A 15,757-nucleotide genomic window follows, 5' to 3' on the forward strand; every position below is an offset into this window, starting at 1 on the left:
GCCCAATCTTCAAGAAATACCATGGATTGCTCTCATACCATTCAAGTCCTAGAGACTAGGGGGAAATTATGTTTGCCTAAATGGAAAGGATAACTTACAAAGAACGAAGCTATTCACTATGAACTACAATCGTTGCTCTGCAACGGAGAATTTAGTCAGGTTTCTCATATGCCACTTTGAAAACTTTTGTCCAAAGCAGAAACCTAACTTCACTATATCTGTTCTTTCTCAAGACTTCTAACAATCTAAAGATGAAGGGGTTGCACTCTAGTAAACTGAGAAGGCAAGGTTAAGGCCCTTGTTTTTCAACTATGATTAGACCAATGCTTTAGTTCAGAGATTGAATGAACTAGTTGTGAAACACAACCCTCTGAGCAAACTAGACTATTTAGCAATACAGTAAGTGTACCCTTTCCTGATTTTCCATATGGAGCACCAATTTAAAAAAATGAGAATTCTCAGCTAAATAGCAGCTTTTCTTTCAAAGTAAAAAACAAAGGCCCTCTAACAGTGCTTACATTTGTGATACATCTGTAAAAAGTGATTTTTTAGCATCAGAAAGCATTTTAATTGTAGTAAACTGAACAATGCTGAAATTGTTTGAAGAGGAGATTAAATTTAATGAAATTCACAAACAACCCTTTTTAGAAAGTAACAACAATTTTTTGAACATTAAAGAGGAGCTCATTATATCGAGACAACTCCACTGTAAAAAGCAGTCTGACTTCAATCACCGCATATCTACATGTTAATGAACTTGCTGTATAAAGCAGAGACTGAGCAGAAAAAGTAATAGGAAGACTGTCTTAATGCATATTTGTTGGAAAAAAAATCTTCTTTAATCAATGAAACACCTTTTCACTAGTCCCTTAATAGTATCTGAAATTCCTTCCAACAACACAAAAGGAAGATGATACTTAAAAGTTTCTTTAAGACATTACACAGCTTGCACATTCCTTCAGTGTTCACATGCTGTCAACATCATGGCTCCAAAGACTTTCAAGTTTCAACAGACAGATACAGCCTAGTACAAAGCCTTTGTTATAATAATTTCATTGCTGCCCCCTGATCAAACATAGACAAATCTGAAACTGAAAAGTGAGAGCCAACCAATGACCTTTGATTAGAACCACAAGCCTCAGTTTTAATAAAATGCCTCACTCATTGCTGTTTGGTGCCAAAAAGGAAGGTATGTTATAGACTGAAAAGAGCAGTCAATATATCATTTATAATCATTCAATGATTTCCATTATTCACAGTTGGAATTTGTGATTGTAACAAGTGGGACGCAGGTGTCTTAGAAGCAAAATCAAAACATAAAAATGCAGCTTTCTACCTTTAAAATAAATAAAATCACTTTACCCCCGCCTCTCAGTTACTTGCCTTTTGTGCCTTACTAATTGTATCATACTAATCTTCTTTCCTAACCTGTAATTTTCACAATATTTGTTGCTATTACTTAGAGTCTAAGGAGTGCTGGCAATATTTATTTTTGAACTCCTAATGTTCCTGGGCTATCAGTGCACCATTAAAATGCATTTCCAAAAATAAAATAAATAAAATGCATTTCCAATAAGTTTATTTTAATTGAAGTAAAAATTCGAAAATGGGGTTTATTTTATTTTGCCTTTTTCTTGTCAAGAAAAAAAAAGTTTCAGACTACAGCCATCGTTAGCATATTTTGATGCCTAATACCTGACTGCTCTTAAAAGCAACGCCTGTCCCCAAAAAAGCAATGGCCCAAGAAAATTAAAATCAAACCTAGTTTCTACAAGTTAGATGCTAAGAGTGGGAGACAGGATAAGGAAAGTTTTCAAAGCCAATCCATTCATAAATGTTGTGATGATTCACCCAAACAAACTGTTAAACCCAGTTAAAATTGGACACTAGAATGGTTAGGGACATTGCAAGCTCTATAGTAGATGCCCTAGGGTGATCTCCTTAAGCCATTATGCTAAAATATTCCAACTCTTGCTCTAAGACCAGAGGGCTTCAGAAGTAATTGCCAGCATTAATGCTAGTACCCAGCAATGTGTCTGAAACACAGCAGATGCTTGTTTTACATATATAAATATAAAATATAAAGTGTGTGTATAATATGTATATTATATATACATTATTATGTATTTTAAGTATTTACATATGTACTTATATATTATAATGTAAATATCTAATTTAATATGTATTTAATATATATAAAGCTAAATATATTTTTAAATATATTTTTAAATATTTAAAATAAAGAAGCATGAGGCTATAACTTTGCCAGGCTGAGAGGGTGATAAGATTACAGAGGTGATTGAAGAAATAATCTATCAAATAAAAAGTGGAAAGAAGGAATAAGTGGTGTGAATAAGGGAGAAATGGAGAAGAGACGGAAGCAGGGAGGGAGAAAGGAAGGAAAGAAAAAGAAGAAATACAGGGATCTTAAAAGTAGCAAAATCAAAAATCATGTTGTTTGGGCTGCAACCAAGTATTGCTAACCACTCACTTTGGGCACCACAGTCTGCCCAGTAGTCTGACCTTCTGTCAACAACTGCAGCTGTACTGCCTCACCTGCTGTAAATAAACAGCCCCGCACATGCCCTGACAAACCCTGAGATATGAATGTAAGGACTTAGCTTAGACAAATAGATAACTCATGACATCGTTCAGTTGCCAGATCAACTGACTAGAACTCAAAGCTTATGAGGGCAGGGACTTCATCTATCTCCTTCACTGCTATATCCCCAGCACCTAGATCAGTGCCTGATTAGAACAACAGGTATTTAATACCAATTGCTTTAAAATTGATATCGTCGACATCAATATTTCTAGGTCCCTGAATAGACTACAGTTTAGGGAAGCAGTTCTCAAAAATGGTCATGAGATCTCTGAGGGTCCCCAAGACACTTCCAGATATCTGCAAGTTCAAGATTATTTTCATGACAAGAACAGTATGTTATTTGCCCTTTTCACATTATCTTGTAAGTATACAGTAGAGTTTTCCAAAGACTGTATAATGATGTCATTCCTCCAAAAGTTAATGGAATATGTCCTTCTGTATTGCTGTGTTTTAAAATTTCTTATATGAAGACTTCTATTTCTGGGAAGATGGAGTAAAAGTATTTTTCTCTATTCCTCCCTTTAAGAACAACTAAAAACTCTGGACATTGTATATGAAGTAAACATTAGAAGACTTTAAAAGGTGAAAAGAAGAAGGCAAACTTGCTAGATCCTCAGGATCTGAGGAATGACACTGTGGTGAATTTTCTGGATTTTCTTTTGCCTCATATTCCCAGACTCAAAGCTAAAGGAGCAAGGAACCTAGAAACACCAACAAAGACCAAAATCATCATCATCATCATCATCATCATCATCATCATCCCCCCAAGAAGAGCCTGCTCACTCTAGCCAAAGAACTAGGAAGAGGACAGCTTTCAGCAAGACAGAAAGCAAAATAATAACTGCTCTAACTTCAGATAAATGCCACAGAAAAAACTGTGGCTCCACCCTGACCTATTCAAACTAAAGCCAAGTGGGAGCTTAGAATTCCACTCTTAATGGCTGTAATGAGGCACCCAACACTCACCCCCAGGGAGGTTCAAAGAAGGCCAGGTAAGGATCTGAGACTTTCACTGCCACCAGCCAGTCATAAGCCCCTGTCTGCTCTCTCTCCTCTTGTGCAGTATCAGTAAGAACAGGTAAGGAACTTGGACTTCCACTTTCGCCAGGCAGGAAGAGGTGCTCTTCCCTTTCCCTCTGGGATCATATCAGAAGAAGTCTAGTAAAGAATCAAAATGCTGACCATTGTCCAGCAGTAACAAGGCCACCTTCACTGTGATGTCAATGAAGACCACATGGAGAGCTGGAACTCCTCATCCAGCAGTAACAAGGAGCCCCAAAACAGGTGGGGAACCTGGACTTCTATATCCACTTGGCAGTAACAAAGTAGCAGCCACCTTTCCCATAGTGGAACAGTGTCAAAGAAAACCAGCTAAAACAGAAGGTTTACATAAGAAACTGAGTGTCATGAGGCACCTGGGTAGTTCAGTCAGTTAAGCATCTGACTTGATTTCGGCTCAGCTCATGATCTCGGGATTGTGGGACTGAGCCCTACATCTGGCTTGCACTCAGTGCAGAGTCTTCTTGAGATTCTCTCTCTCCCTCTCTCTCTGACCCTCTCTCTGCTCCCACTTTCTATAAATAAATAAATAAATAAATAAATAAATAAATAAATAAATAAAAGCTTTTTTTAAAAAAGAAAGAAAAGATAAAACAGGTTTCAAGCAAAAAAATCACTATCATGCCAGGAAGATTTCAAATTAAATGAAAAAGATCTAAATGAAAAAGACCAATCAATAAATGCCAACATCAAGATGTTAGAATTATCTGACATTTTGAAGCAGCCATAATAAATTAACAGCGCTTAAATGAGCAACTGTGAACACACTGGAAACAGTTAAAAAAAAAATAGAAATTCTCAATAAGTAAATAGAAAAAAAGAAAGAATCAAGTGGAAAATTTAGAACTGAAAACTACAATATTGCAGAATGGAAGAGACTGAATCATAGAGACAGAAGAGACTGGAAGATAGAACAATAGAAATTATCAAATCTAAATAACAGAGAAAATAGACTAAATAAATGAACAGATTGTCAAGAACCTTTGAGACTGTAACAAAAGATCTAATATTCATGTCATCAGAGTCCTGTGAGAGAGGAGAAAGAAAAGTGGGGTTAAAATTACTCAAAGAAATAATGATTTATTTTTTTAATTATAATAATATTTTTTATTATATTATGTTAGTCACCATACAGTACATCCCTGGTTTTTTATGTAAAGTTCAATGATTCATTAGTTGCGTATAACACCCAGTGCACCATGCAATACGTGCCCTCCTTACTATCCATCACCAGCCTATCCCATTCCCCCACCCTCCTCCCCTCTGAAGCCCTCAGTTTGTTTCTCAGAGTCCATAATCTCTCATGCTTCATTCCCCCTTCTGATTACCCCCCTTTCTTTATCCCTTTCTTCTAAAACATCCAAATCCTACCTCGAGATATAAACCCACAGGCTCAAGCTTTGTGAACCTCAAATAGCATAAGCCCCCCCAAAAAAATCCATATGGAGACACACCATAATTAAACTTCCAAAAGCAAAAAACAATGAAAAAAATTGAAAGCATTCAGAGAAAAATGACACCTTACCTATGGAAGAAAAACAATTCAAATGACATTGGATTTCTCATCAGAAACATAGAAGCCAGAAGAAAGTGGCACAATATTTTTCAAGTGCTGAAAGAAAGGAATTATAGAACCAAAATCCTATACGCAGTGAAAATATCCTTCAGGAAGGGGAAACCTAAACATTCTCAAATAAAAGAAAGCTAAGAAAGCATATCACAAGCAGAATCCACCCACCCCAAGAGAATGACTAAAAGTTCTCTAAACAGAGAGGAAAAACAAAAGAAAGACTGTTGAAACATCAAGAAGGAAGAAAGAACAAGGTAAGCAAAATATGGTAACATGGGCAAATACAATACACTCTCCTTTTCATCTCAAGTTTTCTAAATTATGTTTGATGGCTGAAACACACTGCCTGATGGCTTTAAATGTATGTAGAATAAATATTTGAGACAATTATAAAAGGGGAAGAATAATTGAAAATAAAAGGAGATAAGGGTCCATATTTGACTCAAACTGGTAAAAATCTACACTGGTAGTCAGCAATTGATAGAAATTGACAGAAAAACACGAAGGATAGAGGAAAAACTCAAACAACAAGAGCAACAAAATCTAACTGCATTTATAGGACACTCCACCCAATGGCAGAATACACATTCTTTTCAGGTGCCTATAGAACATATACCAAGACAGACCATCAACTGGGCCATATAATATACTTAACAAATTTAAAAGAACTGAAATTGTACAGAATGTATCCTCTCACCACAGTGGAATCAAACTAGAAATCAACAACAGAAAGATAACAGGACAATCTCCAAATGCTTGGAAACTAAGCAACACACTTCCAAATAATCCATGGATCAAAAAGGAAATATCAACAGAAATTTAAAAATACATTAAACAAAACAAAAATTAAAACATATCAAATTTGGGGGACAGGGATAATGCAGTGTTCACAGAGAAATTTCTAGCACTAAATGCATACAAAAGAAAAAAAAGTTAAATCAATAATCTAAACTCCTAGGGCACCTGGGTGGTTCCGTCAGTTACGTGACTGACTCTGGATTTTAGCTCAGATCATGATCTCAGGATCCTGGGATAGAGCCCCAAGTGGGGCTCCTTGCTCAGTGGGGAGTCTGCTTGAGAATTCTCTTTCTCCCTCTCCCTTTGCCCTTCCCCCTCCCCCGCTCATGCTCTGTCTCTGTCTCTCTCTCTCACTCACTCTCTCAAATAAATAAATAAATCTTTTTAAAAAAATAATAATCTAAACTCCTACTTCAAGAACCTATAAGAAAAGAGCAAAATAAACCCAAAGGAAGAGAGAAAGGAAACAATAAAGAATAGAAACCAATGAAATTAAAAACAGGAATACTAGGGGGAAAATCAATAAAACAGAGAATTGGCTGTTTGAAATGATTAATGTAATTAACAAACCTCTATCAAGACTGACAAAGAAACAGAAAAGACACAAATTACCAATATCAGGAATGAAATAAGGTATCACTACACACCTGCAGACTTAAAAAGAATTATAAGTGAATACTATTAATAACGTTACACACAAACTTGACAACTTAGATAAAATGGACCTCCTTGAAAAACACAAACTACTACACTTCACCCAATATGAAATAAATACTTTGAATAGCCTTATAACTATCAAGGAAATTGAATTCACAAGTACTCCCAAAAAGAAATCTCCAGGCCCAAATATCTAACAAATATTTAAAGAAGAATTAATACCAATTCTACACAATATCTTCCAGAAAATAGAAGAGGAACGAATACTATCCAATTAATTTTATAAAGCTAGTATTACCTAATACTAAAGCCAGACAAAACAAAAAAGTACCAAAATGAGAAAGTTTCAGACCAATATGCCTCATGAATATAGATGCAAAAATTCTTATCTTTTTAAGAAAAACCCATTGAAATAATATTCATGGTAATCTACTCTCTTCTTGGTGGACAAAAATAATTTTAAAGCAAACAAAATAATCAAAAAAAAATCCAATGCAGTAAAAATTGATTGAAATAGCCCATATAAACAAAAGGTCTTGGGGTCCTAAGTAATTTTTAAAGTGCAAAGAGGTCCTGAGACCAAAAAGTTTAGAAATTCCGACTTAAGGCACAAGCTCTTTAGTTTACCAATAGCTTTCTAAGTGCTACATCAGAAAACTTCAAGAGCCTTCTGAAATATGAGCAACATCTCCTTAGGGTCATCGTCAAAGTAAGCCCTGTGAGAATCCAAAAATATGGTCACCAGCCTTTAAAATATTTAACTCTCACTTGTCCTGCAGGAGTTAGGATCCTGCCCTGATGAAAACAGATTCTGAAAATGAACATTATGTCATATTGAAGTTTTATCACCCTAAAGATACCTCTGGGAATTTTAGGATAATTCCTGATAGAATGAAGAAATCGATTGAGTCAGTCAAGCCTATTGTATCTCAACCAATTGGGAGCTCAAACAATTCCATCACTTCCCTAAAATCTTCAGAAATCCTTAGTTCTGACTTCAAGAAATAGGCAACACAACAGTATCTGACATACCCAGTATAATGGCCATAATAAAAACAATAGAAAATAACAAGTGCTGGCAAGGATATAGAGAAATTGGAACCTTCATACATTGTTGGTGGGGATATAATAATACAGCTACTGTGGAAAACAGTACAGCAGTTTCTAAAAACATTAAACATCGAATTACCATATGACCCAGCAATTTCATTCCTAGGTATATATCCAAAAGAATTGAAAACAGGTACTCAAATATTTGTACACATATGCTCATAGCAGCACTATTCAAAATAGCCAAAGGTGGAAACAAGAAATGTCCATCAATGGGTAAGTGCATAAACAAATTGTGGTATATACATGATGAAATATTATTCAGTCATAAAAAGGAATCAAGTACTGATGTTACGACATAGATGAACTTAGAAAACATTATGGTAAGTGAAAAAAAAAAGCTAGTCACAAAAGGTTGCATACTGTGTAGTTCCATTTATATGAAATAACAAGAAAAGGTAAATCCATAGAGACTTAAAGAAGATTGGTGGTTGCCAGGTGCTGGGAAGAAAGAGAAATTGGGAATAACTGTTTAATAGGCATGGGGTTTCATTCTGGGGTGACGAAAAAGTTTTGGAATTAGACATATGTGGAAGTAGCAAAACACTATAAACGTACCCAATGCCACTTAACTGTTCACTTTAAAATGGATAAGTTGTGTTACATAAATTCAACATCAATTTTAAAAATGAGAAAATAATGACATATTGACCTGACCTTAAGGCAGAGAAGTGAATAACAAAAAATTCAAATTGTGTGCATAAAAAATAGTAGCTGTGGACCCTTCACTCAAGTCAATATTAATATGCCCTCTTACGTCCTCACACAGACAACTATCCATTACTCCATTAAAAGTCATCACAGTACAGAATCTGAAAACATTTTTGACGTCTTTTACACAGCTCACCTTTACTCTTCCAATGTATCTCTTCTCTCTGCCTTCCTTCATTTTCAATGATTCCTCTGCCACCTCCCAGTTATGAGTTTACCCAGGGTAGTAGCCATTTATTTTTCATCTTTATAACCTTGGTGCCTACACATACACAGTGTGTATGCTCAATAAATTCGTTAAGTGAATGAAAGAAGAAACAAATAAGTGCAATGTAGACTTGCATGTAAAGATCATACAGGTTGAAGGACATTATCAAGTTATTTTCTGCATTTTAAGTTGGGATTTGTTCTATCAATAAACCCCAAACCCAGATCTTTGTTTTTTGACATTTTTTAACATAGCAAGCTGGCTGCAATTTTCAAACTCTTGTGAAATTCTTTTAAAAAATCTGAAACGATGAACTCTGGGAAACAAACTGAGGGCTTCAGAGGGGAGGGGGGTGGGGATTGGGATAGGTCGGTGATGGGTATTGCATGGAGCACTGGGTGTTATACGCAAAAAATGAATCATGGAACACTACATCAAAAACTAAGGATGTACTGTATGGTGACTAACATAACATAACAAATTTTTTTAAAAATCTGAAATTGAAATTAATTTCAATCATTTTAATTTTTAAACAAATATATATACATCTTAGCACTTTTTTTTGAAAGTTCGAGTATACCTCAAAATTAAACAAAACAAAACAAAATGGTAGTATAGTAAAATGGTCAGAATACACTTTATATACACTGGTTATATACACTTTATATAAATTGAAGTTTAATGTTGAGCTCTTAAATCACACCTCAGTAATTTTATTTTTTAAAATGTTTGAAGATAAACTGTTAAAACTTTTGGATAATTTGGAATTTACCAGATATATATTTTTGATGCTAGAAAAACATAAATGAGGGTACTGAATAGTAATAATCTCTAGTCCAAAAAACTGAAAATATTTGCCAAGAACTACATAATATAATTATGATTCTTTTTATGCACAGATTTGAAACAGACTTAATACAATGTATGAAATGTGTTACATTTGCCGTAGGAAGACAAAGATAATTTTTTAAAAAACAAAAATCAAAAAACAAGCCCTCTTTTCTGTCACTTTTCAGTCTTTAAAGATCATCCCTTATCTTTCACTTACCAAATAAAATTGGAAACTAGATTTTGAGGATTCACCTCAATTACATAACCTATTTACTGGTGCAACTTTCAAGTCATTTTTGCTGTTGTTCGTTAAAAGAGAAGCAAAGATATTATATTAGTTTAAAAGATATTCTATGCAGAAAATAAAGCTAGATATATTTACAGAAAAGATATTCTGTGCAGAAAAATTTCTAGATATGTTTTCTTTAATAAATTGAACTAATTAATATAAGCTCAGAAAAAGTACACAAATAATATAAATTTGCAAACACAACAAAGACAAAGGAAAACTCACCCACTCTGAGATGTTTGCCCTTCTGCAATGCCAATCTAAGTCCTGTAATGGTTTTAAGGTTTAACTCAAAAGTTTATTTATTGAAGCCCACCCTGATTTCCTGTAGCTGATTTTATTCTTTCTCATGTCTGAAGATACGGTCTTACCACACATTCTAGCAATTGATTATATATTCTCTTGTATTGCCCTAATAATTATTAAAATCTTTTAACTCAGAGATGCACACTAATTATTTTCTATCCCCATAAGTCCTGGCACATAGTCAGGACCTAATAAATTATTTTCTGATTTGAAAAATCATGTAACACATATTTAAACTTAAAACAATACAGATGAATAGGGATGTCTGATTGCTAAGGGCTTTTTTAATGGAAGAATACTTTTATTGAAAAGGCAGCTGTCTCTTGTAATATATTGTACAACAAATTCTCCAAAATGTATTTCCCAGTAGCTTTTAATTTAATGCACAAAATTTTCAGAAATAAATAAACAACCCCTTTTTTAACATTCATTTGGCAGCCCTTTATGAAGGGCTGACTGTACCTATAAGCAGCTTTCTTGGGAACACTAGTACTGATCAATTGTTTTACAGAAGGTGTGGTGAACCAGACTTCAAGTTTTTCAAAACAGTTCAGATTAATTAAAGTACTCATATTGTCCTTCATCGTTATATGAAAAAGACCAAAATTCTTTGTAGTCCTTCAGTACCTCAGTTAATAAGTATACTAAAAATTTTCAGATACACCTATGTTGCTTTTAGCCAGCTGATGACATTACTAAACTAATATGCATCCTAATTGTAGAATGGCAATTCAAAGCATTTTGAATTAGGATGCTATGCTTCACAGAAGTAAAAGCATTGAAAAAACTGATAATATTTATATAAGATTATGCTTTTAAATGAATAAACATCTATCCCAATATTATTCCTTTTTTTCTACCAAATGATGCAATTTAAAACTATAACTTTCCTTTTTAGATTTTATTTATTTATTTGAGAGAGAGAGAGCTAGAGCACAAGCGGTGGAGAGGGAGAAGCACGCTGCCCATCGAGCAGGGAGCCCAATGCAGGGCTTGATCCCAGAACTCTGGGATTGCGACCTGAGCCAAAGGCAGCCACTTAACTTACTGAGCCACCCAAGAGTCTCTGAAACTATAACTTTTTAAAAAGAAAAATATTTAATCTACTTCAACACTTCTGGAATGTAAGATTTTAGGGTCCTTAGAGAAGATATCATAACATTTGTTTCTTTTTGCTACCATCGCATTTTGTTATACCAAAAATAAAAACAAAAAAACTTTTAAAAGGTAAAAGTACTTTTATATAATCAAATTCATTTCAAGTATAATGCTAAGTGAAATAAGTCAAAGAAAGACAAATACCATATGATTTCACTTGTATGTGGGATTTAAGAAACAAATAAGTGAGCAAAGGAAAAGAGAGAGAAGCAAACCAAGAAACAGACTCTTAACTATAAAGAACAAACTGATGGTCACCAGTAGGGAGATAGGTAGATGAAATAGGTGATGGGCATTAAGAAGGGCACTTGTGATGAGCACCGAGTGATGTATGCAATTGTTGAATCCCTATATGTACACCTGAAACTAATATTCTGCTATATGCTAACTATTCTGGAATAAAATAAAATAAAATAAAATAAAACAAATTCATTTCAGACCTACAGGCTCAAGTATTTCACTTTCAACAAATAGCATGAGAAAACAGTAGAGCTTTTTGGGCCTTTTTTTAGAGTAATCACTTTTAATGATTTTTAAAGGATGTAGCAATATTCCCTGTATAATTCAATCTGTATGAATAAAATTGTGAGATATGTGTCAAAGCAAAGACCTTTAAATTCAATTTTTAAAAATAACTGTTTTCATGACTATATTATAGATTACTTTGAACTAGATGGAAATTACCTTGAAACATGATCAAACAAACAAGTATCTATAAAGAAAATTTCTTTTTTGTTCCAGTTACTTCTCAACTGACAGTATTAGTATTATATTATTTAAAATAAATGTATCATAGTGTATCTTGCTTATAATTGAAAAAAATGTTTTGTTTACTATTACTTTTTTAAAAAGAATACTACAATACTGAGAACATATTAATTTCAGCATGATTTATTTACTTAATCTCAAAAAACTGTTACATTGTCTAAAATGTCCAGACATTAAATTGTACTTATAAAATTAATTGGAATTTCTCATTACCAAGATTATTTCATAAAAATGTCATAGTAATGTTATAGTAATAGCAACTCTGATTTCACTACAAAAAAAATATTTAAGAAATAGCTGAAATCACAATACTTAATTTATTTTTCTTAAATGGAAACCTTATCCAAACAAAAATGACTAATAATATTTTTCAACATTTAACAAAAGTTACTCTTTTCAAAAGACAACATTGTAATCTGATTAATTTCAAGTTACCTATATTTATATAACTGCTATGAAAAATTAAGCCTTTTTAGTTGCAAGACTTTTCATCTCTTGCCATCCAAATTGTACTCCTGTAACTTTAATAGAGTATGTAGTTTGATCCTTTTAACTAATTAGTGGATCACCAAGAAGGAAGTCAGGCCATTGCAATTACTGTCCACATGTTCATTTATATCAAATACTCTACAGGTCAGCCTAAACCTGTTTTATTTCACAAAAGCCTATTTTTTTCACCCATTTGTTTTATTTCACAAAGACTATTTTTCCTTATTCATAATGTCTTTCTGAAAATGATCAACTATCCTAGCTTTAACATAATGGCCACTTGTGCTTGCTGTAGAAATAAAAGGTAATAAAATTTGGCTTAAACAAGCAGAGACAAAGAGGCCAGCCTATAGACTCATCATTTCTGCAACTCTCTTTTAACCATTCTAATTCTGTCTCTATCTCTTATATTAAAGTCTGATCATATATATTTAATTCCATTCTTTAAAATTTCAGTAGACAACTTCAGTGCTAACCTACCACTGCCCTGTCAGAAAATCTTTGATGTCACAGCATAATAGCTCCTGAAAGAACAGCACTAATACTTAATGTAACATGAAACCAGGGCTCTGCAGTGGGGCTGTCTGCTGTCAGGAACAAACAATTTCACTGCTGTTCCCCAGAAGTGACAAGGTTAGGACCTATCTGTACAACAACCTTCACTACCAACAGAGACTTATTTTTATTAGAAACTAAGAATGCCGCCTTATTCTTTTAAATATGCCAATCTCTATTTTGAAAATAAAAAATAAATTACATTTTAATGTCAAACCATGCACGTGGCTCAATTTTCCCCAAAGCCTAAAGAAGGCCTCTCATGTTTTCAAAGAATTAATAGGCCAAATGGAAATGGCTGAACTTACTACTAAGGAGCAACTAATGAACTATTTTATTATTTCAGAAGTCACACCAAACATTTACATTTCAAAAACTTTTATAACATACTTGGGTTGGAAATGACTATACAGACCTTTCCCTTAAGATATTTTTAGTGATACCAAAATGTCTGCTTAAGGCTAGCCACTTCAAACCAAAAGATTCCTCAACAGAAAAAGGAATCACTAAAATAGGAACTATGCCGCTAGTCAATAAAGCAACAAGTACCTTGATTTTTTTAACCTACAACAATTACAAATACAACAATTAATTTCCAGACATGTATATAACATCTATGAGGGAACCAAAATAATACTACTTAATTAATAGTTGACCAAAAATCTCTTTTAGTGTAATCTATTATGAAATACTAAGGCATATCTGTTCCTTTTCTGAATCCTTAAAGAAACATATTGTTTGTATTGTTCACTTAACAAATTAACTTTCTGCCTTCTCTGTTACTATTGTCTAGAACTGTTACTTAATTTTCTTAATGTTGTATAAGACCTGTACAAAAAATTTATAAACTCTACTGGGAAACTTTAAAAAGAGCCAAATTAAATGGGAGGATATAATACAGTCATGGGTTAGAAGAGCCAATGTTATAAAGGTATCATTTCCCTAAAAATTGATTTATTGATTAAATACAAACTGAATAGAAAACCCCAACAGGTTTTATGGAACTTAACCAGCTAGTTCTAAATTTATATTTAAATGCAAAGAGCCAAGAAGTGCCAAGACACTCTTGAAAAATAAGAATAAGGTGGCAGAACTTACTCTGCAAGATAATAGGCTTTTATTATAGAGCAAATATAATTATGTCAGGGTATATGTGTGCAAAAAAGGTAAAGACATCAAGGAAACATAATATAGGACCCCAAAGTAGATGCATGCTTATATGGGCATTTGATATATAACAGAGGTACCCCTACAGGGAAGTTAGGGAAGGATGAATTTTAATAAATTATCTGATAGCTGGATACCCATAAAAGGAAGAAAAAAATATCTCAATATCTCAAAACAACTACAAGTGGATTAAAGGCCAATGTGAAAGTCATTGGAAATTACTTTCATGATCTCAGATAGGAAAGAATGTCTTAAACAACATAGGAAAAGCATTGACTGAGAAGGAAAAGATCAATAAATATTCAACTATATTAAAACTAAGAATGTCTGTTCATCAAACAATCCCATAAAGAGAGTAAAAGACAAGCCAGGAGTGGGGAACGGTATCTGCAACACATATAAATGACAAAGAATTAATACACAGAATATACAGAACACTATAAACCATTAAAAAAAAAAGACAATCTAATAGAAAAATGGGCAAAAGACTTGAACAGGCATTTCACAAAAGAAGAAATTTACCTGATCAATAACTTATAAAAAGCTGTTTAATATCATTTGTAATCAGGAATGCAAATTAAAACCATGATGAGATATTAATGACTGCACACTATAGACTGGCAAAACTTTAAAATCTGACAACATTGACTGTTGGCAAGGATGTCAAGCAATGGTAATGTTCACAGAGTACTAGTGGGTGTATAATCCTTTAGAAAAGAGTTTAGCATTATCTAGTATAAAAGAAGATGGGCATACCCTCTGACCCAACAATTCTATTCTTGTATATACAACCTAGAGAAACGTGTACACATGTTCATCAAGAATGGATATATGTACAAAAAGTTCATAGCGGCATTGTTCATAATAATCAGCAACTGGAAACAGTCCAAATGTTCACTGACAATAGAGAAGATAAATAAATTCTGACACTCCCACAATAAAAAGCAAATTAATGAACTAGGATTTCATGATGACACATGTTAAGCAAAAACTGCAACACACATAAAAAATAGGTTCTGCATGATTTACATAATGCATTAAAACAGGCAAAATCAAACTATATTGTTCAGAAATGCATCCATAGGTAGTAAAACTATAAAGCAAAGGAAGCGACTAATGTTAAATACAGATTGATGGTTACCTCTGAAAGAGAGTGTGGGTGTATGATTGGGAAGGGACACAAATGGCTTCTGGGATGATATCAATATTCTTTTTCTTTTTTAACTTTGATGTAGGTTACATGGAATTCACTCTATAAGTATTCATTACACAAACATGCAACAGTATTTTATATAGTTTACATGTTTACATTTCAGTTTAAAAAAAAAGAACAACTCTACTTCACAAAGAGTTATTCTGAATAAAAGTGGAATAATGTATGAGAAAAAGCTCTCTGAAATAAATTACAAACAACTACAAACATACTCATTTTTTAAAGTTAGGTAAGGACTGGAACCTCCCTCATTCATAAACCAA

The 15,757-nt window shown here is 33.4% G+C and overlaps 1 protein-coding gene across 29 annotated transcripts in view; it reads right to left on the bottom strand.

The window, feature by feature from the left end:
* SOX6 (SRY-box transcription factor 6) overlaps window positions 1–15,757 on the bottom strand; it is a 586,648-nt gene that overhangs the window by 540,925 nt on the left and 29,966 nt on the right. The window contains exon 1 of one of the 29 annotated variants that reach the window (XM_087855309.1): window positions 8,647–9,057. The exons of the other annotated variants lie outside the window; for them this stretch is intronic. The gene's annotated coding sequence lies outside the window, so the exon portion shown is untranslated. Of the gene's footprint in view, window positions 1–8,646; window positions 9,058–15,757 lie in introns of those variants that run through there. 29 annotated transcript variants of the gene reach the window in all.

The sequence above is a fragment of the Ursus americanus genome, chromosome 24 (assembly GCF_024610735.1).
Source record: "Ursus americanus isolate L20-20 chromosome 24, mUrsAme1.1.p, whole genome shotgun sequence".
NCBI classification, from domain to species: domain Eukaryota; kingdom Metazoa; phylum Chordata; class Mammalia; order Carnivora; family Ursidae; genus Ursus; species Ursus americanus.